Below are 15,750 nucleotides of genomic sequence, written 5' to 3' on the forward strand. Positions count from 1 at the left end.
TTATTATAAGTCTGTTTGGTTGACATCTCTTGGCAGTTATTATCTGCTCTCCCATTCTCTCTGTGCTTTGGCTTTCTTTTAAAAAGTTCTTTACCATAGCTTCAGTGAGATTTTCGGGAATGATGATGAGGGTAAATAAGTGTGTTACTTTGCCATATTTGAATGGCAGCCTGAACTTTGTGCATTCTAATATAAATACAAATGGTGATTGCTTCCAAATGATCAAGCTATAGTCTTAGGACATGAGGAGCTAACTGTGCTACTGTCTTCTAATTGTTCTGCCTTAATTTCTGACCAACGGGATATAAAGAATGATACATATTAATTCCACTATCTGGAACATAGACACGGAAAAGGTAGATGAAGGATGCACCCTAGAGATGACAGAGCAACAAGATAAAAAATCTGGATCCTTGAACACTGTGGAGCTTTCACATCCTTATGCGTGGAAAGTTATGTGGGAGAGAAATTGACTTGAACTTCTATTTGTGCAAACTTCTCTTATTGCTTTTTTATTTACTTAGTTGGCTGATTTACTGCCAATAAACCAGTCTATTACATAATAACAATATTTTTTGTTAAGGAAGTGAAGGATATGAGAAAAGTTATAAACACGAAGAGTGAAAAACAAAAAAAGATAGAGAAGAACAAATTTTTCCTACGAGTGCTTTTATATTTTATTAAAACAAAACACCATTCCTTTAAGATTTAGACTAAAAAAAGGTTTCATTACTCTTTTGGTACCCTTTCTAAAAAGGTCTTCTGTGTACCATGTAACTTTGATTATTTTAAAATATGAAAACTGCAGAAAAATAGCATTCTGTTTTACTTGGTAGTTGACTAATCTTATGTTTATTTTTGTTATTGGTGAAAAATGGAACTCTTCCTTCCATTTCTACATTTTAGTCAGACATGACGATATGGTGGGCAGTTAGACAGACATGAGCAGAGCAAGGATGATGGGCTGGGGATAGAAGGTCACCAAGGCAGAAAGCCCTGGGTGCCCAGCAAAGGATAATTATAGGATGGGACCTTGCCCCCAGGGTGACCTTTCCTCCCCTAGCATATCACTGGTCATGTGACTTGGAGCTCTTGACCTTTTCTCTCTAGAGATAACATCTAGGCCTCAGTCATATTTCAGCTCTAGGCCCAGAAAAGCACAAAACCAGACAAGCTAACCAAGGGCTGACCTCAGAACCAGCTACATTGAATAATGACCCCCTGCCCTGGCACCCCCCTAATCAATCAGTGGAGACCCCGACCTTGAAAGGACACACCTGCTGAATATTCTATTGAGATCTCCCCCTGGGACCTCCCCTAAAATCTCCACCCTTAAAACACTTAAGATGGAGGACCCAGTGCCCTCTCCCTCCTGGGAGCATGCCCATGCCTTTCCCTTTCCCTTCCCCTCTCCCTGCCCCCCCCAAAGCGGGTTACCATGACCTTCCTCACTCCCAAGCTCTAGGACCCTTCCTTTGCCTCTATAACTTGTTTCCTCAGCCCATTTCTTCTACAAATTACTTCTTCTACCTCTGATTTTATAAATAAATGTTCTCTTATAGTTTGAGTCTTGGCTCTAAATTCTTTCCCAGCGAGAGCTCAAGTACCAAGGTTGCTGAACCCAGGTTTGGTCTGACCCCACTGGTCAGACACCTGGTGCTGTTCCCGCTGCCTACAACAATATCATGCAAACTGATTATATTTTAAAAAATAGTTCTGTGGTGATTCAGCACCTTTCTCACTTATTGCTCCTATGTTTAGGTTCCTGGGTTGGAAGAAGATGATGTAAAACTAAGATGTTTTGTTTAGCGTTGACTAAAGGAGTTCAGAATGTTGATATTACAACTTTTGTTTACATAAAATGCACAAATTTTACATGTTTCACTCAATGAGTTTTGACAAAACAAGGCATGGCACACTTCCAGCACCTAAGGACTTTCCTCATGCTCCTTTCTATTCAATATGCTTCAAACATCCATATTAAGCAATATTTGGATTTCTGTCATCACTGATGTGTTTCTCCTGTTTTGGACTTCATATAAATAGAATGATATAGTGCATATTCTTCTGCAGCTACTTTCTTTTGTTCAACATAATTAATTAAAATAGGCCATTGCTTCATCTCGTTATGATTGAGAAACTGGTCACAGCAGTCAGACCCCAAACAACACTGCCCCTGCTTAGTTTTGTGCCAGGAAAACAGATGCTCTGTGTCTGGCCGCTTTTACCAAGTAACTAATTTCTGTGTCAGTCTCATGTGATGCATCTGACTAACATAATTTATTTTGCATATCTGCACCCAGCAGCGATGAAGCTGGGAATTAAGTGTTTGGGCTCTTCATTGAGACGAAAAGATTTCTACTATGGGCAACTATCAAAATATGAAGAAAGCATTCAAAAGGTTGTGATTAGTTACAAATGACAGATACCTGCTACCTAACAAATCCTTTGGTGAAGTCTAAAATCCTTTTGTAACGGTTAGTGGTGTTGTTGTGGAGAATAAAGGAAAGGAGAAATAAGTGGATGCTCAAATAGAGGGAATGACATACTATTGAAAGCCTGCGCCTTAGAAGCTCAGAAACTAGCAGCAAAGTGAGTGGTGGTCCATGAGCAACTTGGAGCAGCTGAGAGAGCACAAGATTCCAGACTAATAATATACTAGAGAAAGGTGACTGGTGTTAAAAATATAATTTTTATAAAGAATACAGTCATAACTCTTAGATATAACATGAGCATATAAACATTATTTAATTGATTAATTTATTGAAGAAATAGTAAACTTTAATTGAATAAAAATTAGAAAATACAAATAAACAATGGCAGAAAAAAAACTACACCCATGACTTTACTTTCAGGGAAACTTTATATATTTATATAGGGACTTTTTTCCCATGTATATTGTTTGGGTCCAGAACTGAGATAGTCCAGTAAGCCAGGACAAGTGGATTAGGGAACTGAGACAGACAAACAGCAATTTGCAGTCATCTAGAAAAATCTAGATGCCAAGCAGTTTGCAGCCTCTAGTAAATCCTATCTTCCCTAAATCAAGGACTCTTGAGAGTAAATGGTTTACACTTCTCCTCCCCAACCAGAGGGTAAATAACTTAAATCACCCTATTCGGGGAGGCAGATAGCAGAAACCCAATTAGTGCCATTTGCCAACCTCACCCCAGGATAGATGAAGTTAAGAGAATAAATCTCATTTTGGCAGGTCAGCATAAAGCTGATGGATATTCTATTGAGACCCTCCCTTAAAAGCCCAGCCTTTAAACCCCTCAAAACGAAGGCCCCAGCTCATGCTCTTTCCCCTCTCCCTCTCCTTCCTCCATAGCCATCCACCTTCCAAACTCTAAGGGACCCCATGAAGTTGGCAACCAGGGCATCAATGGGCTGCAACAGTTCGTCCCAGACAAACCCCCTGAATCTGTCCCCAAGGCCCCCTTTTCTGACTCGGTGAGGCAAGCAGTCCAGCCTAAGCTCATTTCTCCAACTAGTCCCTCTCCTGTTATCCTTAGGCCCTTCCTTGTTTCACTGTCCTCAGCTTTAATAAATGTCCTCTAAAATTCACCTGAAGTTTTTCCTGCAGGAAGTCAAGAACCCACACACTTCCAGACCCTCTCAGGGCCAAGTCCCCTTTTAGTTAACAGAATGAAAGACTCACCCTAAGATGTGCCTCAGTGGTATGTACATTACTTTCAGCAAAAGTAGTTTAGCCCCAGGCTCAGGAGGAACTTCTGCCTGCCCCCAACCCTCAACTACTTAGAAGAATTTGAATTAGAGCTATTATCAGAGATAACCGTTTTTTCTTTTTTTTTCTTCTTTCTTCCATCTATCTACAGGGCAGGGCAAACTTATTTACTGAGCCCTTTTCTGCATTTACTAAGCCCTTCTTCCCACATTGACCCTTGGAAGCCCCCAAGGCACCTTACCTTATCCCTGACCAGGATATCTTAAATACCTCAATCCCCCTTTCTATCTCCCCACCTCTCCTCAGCCCCTGCAATGAATGTATATGCACATACACACAAACACACACATACGGGGAGGGGCAAAAGTAGGTTTACAGCTGTGAGTACAGGAAACTCGGAGTTTATCCTTGTATTATTTATTAGTTAATGTGTTATTTTTTTCATACAAACAACTATAATCCCATTTTTGCCTCACCCTGTCTATTTAGGAGGGGAGAAAACATCTTGCAATTGGATTTAAATATCGTTTTAAAATATAATTAATAATTGAGAAGAGCGTCACACTTAAATTAGAATGTGTTCCCTTTTGATTGTCCTTTCCTCTTTTTCCTGAGAGTATTTTTTATGTACAATTATTCTATGGGCCCAATAGGAAAAAAATGAGTGAAAGATCAACTAAGGAAGGTGTCAGCCCAACGTGAGGAACAGCCGTGTAGAGGGGACTCGGCATCTGGCCGACAGCTAGACTAGAGGAACTCTGAATTTTCCGACACCGAAGTGACTAATCTAAAGGGGTTTGGGGACACTAGATTGGAAAGTCAAGTTTCCACCTTGTGTTTCTATCTTGGGTCCAAAGCTGTAGGTCCGTAAGCTGGTGTCAGGGGAAACTTGAGGGAGCAGCTTTGCGTCAGGAGCGTGCCAAGGCCAGGCCTTTTCTTCCTCTGCTTGCCCTTCCTCTTCTCGCTTTTCCTCTTCCCCTTTTCTTTGCTTCTACATGGAATGAGTAAGTTCTTTCCACTCTCCGGGCCTCTTCTTTCTTGCATTCCCATTTAAAATAACTTGGGTTCACTTCCCAAATAATAAGAGGAAGTTCAACGCCAGACACACGAATCTCTCTTCTCTCTTCCAATGAATCTGAAAATAGTAAATCTTTGGAAGAAGTGACTAGTTTTATCCACATCATTTTACGATGTGATACAAAGATCCACATGCAAGCGGGACTCATCCCCACAGTAGCTTATGTCAGGATTTATTTCTGCTTTCAAGTTAAATATTATTCCATTGTATATAAATTCTGCATCTGGAGCTTGGGAGTGGGGGGGGGGAAGAGGGGAAGGAAAGGGAGAGGGAAAGGCACGGGCGTGCTCCCAGGAGAGAGAGCGCTGGGCCCTCCATCCTGCTGGTTTTAAGCGTGGAGGTCCTAGGGAAAGATTTCTTTCTTTTTTTTTTTTTTTTTAAATATATCTTTATTAATTTCAGAGAGAGGAAAGGAGAGGGAGAGAGAGAGAAACATCAATGATGAGAGAGTCACCGATCGAGCCCGCAACCCGGGCATGTGCCCCGACCGGGAATCAAACCCCAATCGCCTGGATCCCAGGTGGATGCTCAACTGCTGAGCCCCGCCCCGCCGGGCGGGAAAGATTTCATTATACAGTGGCACCTCGGGTTCCGAATGTCATCTGTTCCGGAAGTCCCTTCGGGTTCCGAAATATTCAAAAGCCGAGGGATCTTCAGCCGACAGCTGGGCCTCAGGGTCTCACCCTCAGTGGAAGCCGTGGGGCATGTTTGACTTCCGAGGCGTGTTCGAAAACCGAAGCATTTCCTTCCCGGGTTTACAGCGTTCAGAAACCCAAATGTTCGTCAACAGAGACGTTCAAAAACTGAGGTGCCACCGTAATATTAAGCAGCTTTCCAGGTGTGTCCTTTCAGGGTTGTGGTCTCCACTGATTGGTTGGTGCCAGGGTAGCCAGCATTCAATGCAGCTGGTTCTGAGGTCAAGCTGTGGCTGGTTTTGTTGCTTCTGTGGGCCTGGAACTGAAACACAACAGAGGCCTAGATATTATCTCTAGGGAGGAAAGGTCAGGGCGACCAAACCACGTGACCAGCAATATGCCAGGGGAGGAAAGGCCACTCTGGGTGTGTGGTCCCACCCTACAATTGTCCTTTGCGAGGCATGCAGGGCTTTCCACCCTGATGACCTTCTGTACCAGGCCCATCATCCTTGCTCTGCTCATGGTCTAACTGCTTATCCTTATCACAGAATGACATAGACAGAATGAATTTTTTCTTTTTATACAGTTGTCAAAGCAGATGAAAAATGAAGCTACCACTGAGTCACAGAATCCTCAATTGCACACCCTCTTTTCTACATGTTTCAGATAATTGATGATTCCAAGAAATCTTTAGATTTCTCTTTTGTGACTCTTTTGTATCTCCCACTAACATTACTTTGGTCTAAGGCCAGAAAAGCACAAGTTGGCTCTAATTTAAAATAGCATTTCTTGAACTATTTTTTCTTATTATTTTCTTCTGGGCTTCTTTTCATGTCTATTTCTAATGTCTTTGTTATAGTAGTGTGCTCCAAGAAGAAGTTCCAACAACAGAAATCAATCCAAAGATTAATAGTATGGAAAAGATTTTTACTTTTCCCAAGAAGTGAAGCAAATCAGTACGAAACATGAGAAAGTGTCGTCTTTCTCAACTTTTATGTCTCCACCGTAGCAAGGAGCTTCCCTTGTAATTAAGTTCCCTTCTTCCAGAAAGAAATGTATTACAAGGAGGCTAGTTAACTGCCTCAGGGAGTTGATGGAAATCCCATCTCTTTGAGTCATTGGCGCGTAACTCAGTGAGAGTCAGTTCCACACACAGAGTTGCAGTGCCGATGATCTCACTATTTTATACCTCATGTCTGCACTTTCATTTACGTATGAAGGTTGCTTTCCCTGATGAACAAAGTCCTGTCTGAGACAAAGTTGATCTTGCATTTTATATGCCGCCCCTCCCAGTTAGACATGAATCACACCCTTCACATTTAGGCATGTGGTACTTGTTAAATAGCTCAACCAGTCGATGATGCTCCCAATCCAGACTGTCACTGGCACTTGTTATTTGACATCTATGATATAAACCAGTAGTGAGTGCACTTTAACTGAAACCCTCAGTCAGCAGTACAACATCCCAGGAGGGAACTGGACCACTACCTCAAGCATATGGGTCCTGCTGCTCTTCTACTGTGATCCAAGGGATAAAAAACGATGAGTTCTCCTAAAGTAGTGCTCTCACTGGAGTAACCTAGGTAACATCAAATTCATCTTTAGTAGTTCACTGTGGGGCTTCGGTGTGGCCTAAACTGTTCGTCCTTCATGGAGATGCCACAAAGCCTTATTAAAAATGTTTGGATCCCCCATGATGACCTGACCAGTGTGGCTCAGTTGGTTGGAACGTCGCCCCTGTACACTGAAGGGTCACGGTTCCATTCCTGGTCGGGGCACATACCTAGGTTGCAGGTTTGATCCCTGGTCAGGGTGCATGTGGAAGGCTACTGATTGATGTTTCTCTCTCACATTGATGTCTCTCTCTTTCTCTCTCCCTTCCTCTCTCTGAAGTTAATAAAAAAATATTGAAAAAAGAAAAAGTTTAAAAAATATCTAAATAAACAAACAAACGTAAATAATGTTTAGATCCCGCATGAAGTCCTACTACACTTCAAGCTTACCTGGAGATTTGGATAAGAATGGGAGAATGGGGTTGATAGGCTTTGTTATTTATAAAATCAAGAGGACTAATAAAAGAAGTAAAGCTTTGAAAGCTTCAAGTTCTAGGCCTGCTCAAGATCATCATTAACCAGCTTTAACTTGGAGGACAGGTCAGATGAAATGTCAGTCTGGCTGTAAATTTAAGCAACATGGACTTTCACTGTATAAGTGCTGCTTCCTTTGTGTCATTAATAAATGTACCTGTAAGATGCAAAAATTTAAAAGTTAATTCCTTAGGTTAGTGTTCTAGTTCTATAAAATTCCATTTAAATCATAGTCCCTAATCAAGGTTCTATGGACCCCCAGGGATCCATGAATGGCTTAGGGGATAAATGAGACACCTGAAATTTTATGCACAATTTTGTATAGCTATGGATATTTCTGGGAAGAGCATACCTAGCTCTTAACAGAGTTTCAAAGATGTGTGCTACTTCCTTACTCTCTAAATGATTTGAATTGCCTACATTATGATGTATATAGTTCCCAATTATTCAATCAATCAATTTTCATTAATTTATTCATGAATAAATATAAGTGACCGCCTAATAAAGGTACTATATTTGACATTTAGGGAGAGACAAAGAAACAGTACAAAGATTATCATCTTCTTGGGATAAATTCCTCAATAGTACTCCAAAAAAAAGCAATGCAAGGCTGTTAATGTGCCTAGTAAGTGGTATGGGCAACATGTTAAAATAACTCAGAGTAGGGAAGGATCATTGCTTCTGCGATTGTTGGACAAGAGCTGAAGTTGAGCCTGGAGCTGTGCCAGCAAAGCCTGACGTCATTGGTGTTCACCTGTATGCCTGGGTGTTCATACTAAATGTTAAATAATGAAATACTTTTGTGCCAATTGGTTGCAGTTTTTCCCTACACCTATTCCAGTGCCTCCAGCCCTGGCCATACCTGCTCCTCCACCAGGAATTCCCAACCCCTCCCCACACACACCTTCCTAGGATCCAGTCACTGTAGGATTAATGCCTGGCCCAGGAAGAGTTCTCTAGGACACCACTCCAGCACTCTGGCTAGAGCCTTTCTTACGATTCAGTTGGTACAAATCAGCTCATATTTTGAATATCACCACTGCATTTAAAGTGTGATATGTGTTTGTTAGAAGTTCACTGGTACAACTGTATAATGGAAATAATAGAAGGTAGAGGGAAACCATTTCAGGAGAAATGACGAGAGTGAGAAGGAACCCAGTTTGTTGATCAGACTGTTCGGGAGTGGGATTGCTGACTAATTCAGTTGGATACAAACAAGGGTCATAATGGAAAATAAAATTAAAAAGACAACCTGTAGCCCTAGCCAGTTTGGCTCAGTGGTTGGAGCATCAGCCTGTGGCTTGAAGGGTCCTGGGTTCGATTCTGGCCAAGGGCACATACTTTAGTTGTAGGCTCAATCCCCGGCCCCTGTCAGCAGCGTCAATGGGAGTTGACCAATCGATGTGTCTCTCGCACATCGATGTTTCTGTATCTCTCTTCCCCTTCCATTCTCTCTGAAAAGCAATGGAAAAATTACCCTAGGGTGAGGATTACAAAAAGAAAGGAAGCTGTAGGCAGCCTGTTGTGGAAACAGTTTGGGACTGGAAGCATGGGAAGGGTAGGTCTTGCAGTCTGGAGTTTGGGCTGTAGGTAATTTTAGATGTGATCTGCTAGTGCTTGGGGTGTGGATAACCTGTGAGAGTGTGAATAACCTGGCAGGGCTGTGTAGGAGAAAAGGACAGGTTACCCCATCAGCAGGGTCAATTCCAGATGTACATTAGCCATCATGAAAAGTCCTGTGGAAATGAAACCATCAACTACGATGGGTGTGCAAGAGGGTGTGGAGGAAAAGAGACCCTGGCTGTGACACATGAATAAAACTGGGTAGAATATTTGAAATGGAGTCTTAAGAAACCTGGGCCATGTGGTCACGCTGTCCATAGGAGGAGAGCAGAACATGTTAAGGCCACAGAAGGGAGCTCTATGAAGAACAGGGAAAATTGCATTACCTCTTGGGGTAACTTTAGGGTAGTATGTTGGAGACTGGCTCACAAAAATGCCACTAAACCATTACCTGTCCCTTTTATGTAAAGCTCATGAAATAATATTACAGAAGTAGTGAGAGAGGAAGAGAGAGGATATGAGTGAATTGTGGACTTATTATTTGACTGACGTATCCTTACTTGTATCCAGTTCCAGACTAGCAGTGCAGCAAGTGTTGGCAGTCTAAAAACCCTCCCTAGCATGCACTGCACAATCCCAGGGAGCACCAGGGGGCATCATACAGAACCCATCCAATGCGGTTACATTACTGGTGGGGTGCCCTCTGTGTCCCCACCTGTTACTGGTGGCAGTGGAGCTCTTGGGGCCTCTTGGGAACAAGAATTTCCTGAGGTCCCCAAGGGAGGATGAAGTTTCGTGGAAAGTTTTAATGATGTAACATGAAGGGAGTTTCCCTCCAAGGTCCCATCTCTCTCCGTCTCACCATGGAAAAAGTCCAGCTGTGCTTTCAGCAGGGCCAAGATCAAAGCCACTGCCCAGAATCTTCACTCCATATTAAAGCACAGTCCAGTCCAGCATCTGGCTAGCTTAGCTTCTGCTCCCAGTGGCAGTGCATTGTGTGTCACATGGCAGGCTAGCAGGGGTCACAGAGCAAGCGAGTGCAGGGAAACAGGAGCAAAGCAAGATGCACAGGAAAGCGAGAACTCTTTGTCTTGGGGTTATAACTAGGAGCTTAACCAAGTAAGCCTTCAGGATTTCTCGGGCTGGCAGTGGCTCTGCCCCCAGCCACTGATCTTTGTTCCCAGGTTAGACTGACAGGCAAGCAGCTTCCCTATGGTATCCGAACTTTCCCTTTTTGTTTGATCAGTTTCCCCAGTGATTTGCAGGAAATAGACCCTCTGGGGAGTGTGAAGTTGCAGCTTCCTGGTGAAGCTGCCCAGAGGACCATGCTTATAATGTCTTGCCTCCCCTTTGCTCTCTTCCTATTATTAATATTAATTAGCTAGTTACAATGGTAATAGTGATATAGAATTGTTTTGGTGACTCCATGAGATTTTAACTCTTATTTAAATTATCTAGTTATTTTCTCCTATCTCAAATCACTCCCAACGCTCAACTATTCTAATTGGGGCTTAAAACCAGAAGACAATATTCACATTAGTAATATTATTTTACTTTGCATTTACTATTCAAAAAGCATTTTTTATGTACATTAGCTCATTTCATCTTCACAAAATGCCTTATCATCATCATTATTATTTTTTAATCAGCACTTGAGGACATTATTTCCATTGCTTTTCAGAGAGAGGGGAAGGGAGAGAGAGAGAGAGAGAGAAACATCGATGTGAGAAAGACACATTGATTGGTTGCCTCCTGTACTCGTCCCAACCGGGGCTGGGGATTGAGTTGAAACCAAGCTATGTGCCCTAGGCTGGAACGGAACCAGGGATCCTTCAGTCGGCAGGCCGAAGCTCTAACCACTGAGCTAAAGCAGTTAGGGGCATCTTATCATTATTAAGTAAACATTATCATCTTCATTTTACATTTGAGGAAACTGAAAAACTGAGCTTCAGTGAGTTAAAGGGGAGTATGATCGGTACTCACATTTTTTGTGCACCTATTATGTGCCAGACCCCATTACATGTGCCCAAGTTCACATTGCTAGCAAGGGTCAGAGCAGACTTAACCCAGCTGTCCTGGTCATTTTAAGGTGTTGCAGTTTCCAAGACAAGCCAACCTACCAGCCGCTGTTCACCCACCCTAGACAACTTTGCTTTGAGTGTTGGTACCAAAATTAGAGTTTTTATTCTTCAAATGGTTGAAAAACAGCTGAGGTCATCCTCCCCAAAGCCAATAATGTTTCCAGTCCAATTTGTAAAGTCACCAAGTAATAAGATCTGAAGGAGACTTTTTTGTTTTATTTTTATTGGGGATGAAGCCTGTTTTTATTTATAATTTCTCTGGAAGAGTTTAAGCACTAAGAGGGATAAATTACCCTTGGATTGATGTATCCAATATCATCAAACTGCCCCATGCAGATATTATGTTATTAAAATGAGCACTGCTTGTGAGATCATTCTATCTTGTTACATTGTGCCCTGGGCAAACTATTTAAAATAAACTGCAATGAATAATTAATGAGAGAACAATATTCCTTTCAAGGTTCCCAGATATAGTAGTTCTGTTCTTTTTTTTCTTCTTATTTCTTCTTTCTACTTTTTTACATCATTTTGACCCATTTACCCTCATGGTTTATTCCTTCCTTTCCATTTCAGAGTTGCCGTAATGGTAGCCTAGCTGCAGACAAGGGACCATTGATCTCTGTTGGAGATGGCATGGAAGAAAGGAACAGCTGTCGCTCTTTCTGCTTCGGACACCTAGAAATGTCTTGTCTTCCATCCAGAGACCCACCCACCAGGCCGGCAAACAGGAAGAGGGCCCGGGGCTCCCTGACTGATCTAGGACAGAGAGATCTATGGAGTACACAGTACCCATCCACTGGAACGACCATTTGTGGTCACTCTGCTCTTTTAGTGAACTGGTCAGTCGACAGCCTTGCTGCTTAAAGTTTAGTGAATGAGCAGGACCATCAGCATCACTCAGCTAGGTCTGAAATGCAGAACCTCCACCCTATATCTGTGGAATCAGGATCTGCATGTTAACAAGATCCCCAGCTGATTCCTGTGGCTATTAAAGTCTGGGAAATAACTGTCTCCAGAAGGTCCTTTCTCCACAAACACATTTGCTCTTTCTTGTAATTGTGGCACACAGTGTGAGGGAAATCTACAGAATCATGTGCCATACTGAGATATATCTTTGTAGAAAATATGTCCCTACAAAGAACTAGATTCCCTATGACCAACTAGGAAACAAACTTAACTTTGAACAAAAAGTTGAGCTTTCTTGCCTGATATGTTTTTAATACTCTGAGATCAGGGAACTTCCTTGTTGCAATGATTTGACGCCTCTTGGAGAGAACTATTCAAATCAGGGAAATAATCAGAAACAACTTATTCAACCCAAATCTTTCTTCTCGGCAATCCCCAGAACTCTTCATACAGCCCCTCAGGTGAAGATGAATCACAAATTTTCAAATCAGAAAACAAAAATAGTCAAGCAAAATAAATTTCTCCTAACATTTCTTTAGCCGTTTTCAGTATCTTTGTGCATGTTCTCATAACAGCTGAGGTCCCTGGCAGTTACACTGATTTATTTGGATACTTTGCCTGATTCTTTCTTATTTGGGACTTTGGGTGATAACACAATTAGAGGTTAATACTTTGATTTTTTCCAACATCCCAAGGCCACATTCTCTTTAAGCATTCCAAGAAAAAAATCTCAAGGTGCTTTGACCTTTCTCTCTCCTGCAATTTTAAGTATAATCCAAACTATTGGGTTTATCCTGTCATCGCTTTATCTAAGAGAGCTCTGTCAGAAGCAGTATTCAGTTCACTTTTGTTTCAGTTCACCTCCTCTAACTTCAAGAGTCAACTCAATCTCCACCTCTTCTGTGGAGGAAACTTTCCCTGACCTCCTGAGAGGGGACTACTCTTGCCTTTGAGTTTTGCTACTACTGGTATCCCCACTCTTCTTAGCATACATTGTATTGCATGTAACACTGGTGTGTGTGTGTGAATTTATAGGGAAGTCTGGAAGGAGCTCATTGCCCTCTGGTGGAGGAGATAAACATGTAGCATATGTACATTTCATATCAGGGCAGTGCAGATTTACATGAGATATCCAAGGCATTTCATGTGCAAAATAATATTTATTGAGTGTGTGACAGACATCCCCTACATAATGACTTTTCTGTTAGGAGATGGTATAATACAGTGCAGGTTAGGAAAAACTTCTTCTATCTTCTTAGGGCCCTGGCTGGGGCTGAAAATTAAACTGAAAGTTAAACTGACAATGACAGATTAACAGGGGAACGGAACACAAATTTTTTTTTGGAGTTTTTATTTTATTTTATATTTTTAAAATATGTCTGTATTTATTTCAGAGAGAGGAAGGGAGAGGGAGAGAGAGAGAGAAACATCAGGGATGAGAGTCATTGATCGGCTGCCTTCTGCACGTCCCCTACTGGGGGTCAAGCCTGCAACCCGGGCATGTGCCCTGACAGGGAACTGAACCCCAATCTCCTGGATCATAGGTTGATGCTCAACTGCTGAGCCACCGCTGGCAGGGCATACAAATATACTTAAGTTTTATGTGACACATGAGCCTTCATAAGGAAACAAAGACCCAAAGAAACAGACCTGAATATTTATGCTAGGATGATGAACAGTGGACAGCTGTGGAGAAATATGTTAGGTTAAGGCGTATGAGGTGAGTGTAGTGTACTGGGGAAACTTAGCAAGTCTGTTTGAATCCTCCTCAGTGTCAATTTGTCTTTGGAAGGCACCTCTTACAGGAGGGTTTTACGACCTGTTTCAGAGGAGAAGGGTAGCGGTGAGCGGAAAGGTCAGAATGACATTCTTCTACTGTTTTCTCAAACTCCTTCAGCTTAAAATATTCAAGATGCTAAAGTGCCATATTTTGGAGTAGTATGTCCTGAAACCCATTATTAGTAAAGCATTACTCAAATTGCCCCATTAGAAACTTTTCAAGATTTTAATAGCTGCTCCACGAAAAAAGAATTTAATGGTGAAATTAGTTTGAATAAAGTTAAACTTTATAATGTTTTAATTTCTTCCTGCAATACTTCTCAAAACTTTTAATGTGCTGATGTGCCTTTGTTAATCTCCAGAAGTGAATCCAGTGTGCAGCATTTCCTGATCATACAATTCCTCTGTGCACCACCCCACACAGTGTGGAGACACTGATCTCATGGTTGAGAGCAAAGTCTGATATCTATGTTAATTGCCTGATAGTGGGTCATCTATTTAAGCCTCAGTGTCCTCTTCTGAAAAATGTGCATAATACTTATATCTCATATAGTAGCAATACTGGATCTGCAGCTGAGTTGAACTCAGGCTGTTACGCATGGCTCAGCTTAAGCACGTAGGTGGCCAAATGGCTTCCCTACCTGTACCCTTTGCCTTTTAACAGGATCTGAGTCAAGATTAGGTCAGTTCTGTTATGGCCACAGTCCTGCTGCTCAGACTCTTATTTTTTAAAAATATGTTTTTGTTGAGTTTTGGAAAGAAGGGAAGGGAGAGAGAAAGAGAAATTAGGTTGAACTAGATAACTTCTAGAGTTCATGCTCTCTAATTCTAAGGTAGAGTGGAAGTAATTCTCAAATTGCAACAGATGAAGTTTTTGTATTTCCTAACTGGGCTGATGAGCACAAAAGTCCTAATCACACACCACTTAATTTTTTTTCACTTCGAAAAACCACTTTAAACTGATTACCACCAATATTGTTGATATGAAGGAATTTGACTTTGGTTAATCTATTCTTTTAGACCACTGTATTGGTTATTACATGACTATGTAAAATTATAAACTAGAATTTATGCCTAGCGATCATTTTGATACATTTCCCCCCTGTCCTCTATGAGCAGGGCAGCTGTGGAGTGGTTCTGTGTGTAGGATTAAGAAACACTGAAGTTCCTGAAATAGGCCAGATGTTTTTATTTGAAAGCAAAAGATCACACCTAGTGATTTGTTTACAGGATTCACAACAAAACAAAAGATTAAAAGAAAACTTTCCAGGGACACAGGTCATAGAAACCATCCTAACGCCACAGCTTTCCCAACTCCAGGGCCCAGGGGACATTACAAAAGACACAGAAAAGTTGATCTTGTGCTGGTTGTAAGAATTTGTAGATTAAGGTTATAATGACTAATAAATTACAATGAAAGTTGCAATCTGAAGAGAGACTCCTACTTTGACTTGACTTGGTGTGTCAACCCACTATTGGAACAATACGTCCAGTAAAATACACACAAAAAAGGGTGCTGTGTAGCCCGCAGATGGGTTGGATTGCGGGTCAGGACACACGCCCGGGTTGCGGGCTGGATCCCGGGAGGGGGCCTGCAGGAGGCAGCCGGTCCATGACTCTCTCGTCATGGATGTTTCTCTCCCTCTCCCTTCCTTCCTCTGAAATCAATAAAAACGACATATATTTTTTAAAAAGTGATTTTTAAAAACGTCCTAAAATTAGTATTAACGGAAACTTCAGGAATACTTTTGTGAAAGATTTCCGCAAAACCAAACCAAAACCACCACGTGTTTGTTTCTAATGCTCACCCAAGGACGTGCTCGCCGCTTTCAGAGGGGAGAGAAACACGGATGAGAGAGAAGCAGGAGGGCTGCCTCCCAAACCCACCCCACCGGGGGTCAAACCCACAACCCAAGCAGGTGTCCCGACCGAG

The sequence above is a fragment of the Miniopterus natalensis genome, chromosome 8 (genome assembly GCF_054644295.1).
Source record: "Miniopterus natalensis isolate mMinNat1 chromosome 8, mMinNat1.hap1, whole genome shotgun sequence".
Classification (NCBI taxonomy): Eukaryota; Metazoa; Chordata; class Mammalia; order Chiroptera; family Miniopteridae; genus Miniopterus; species Miniopterus natalensis.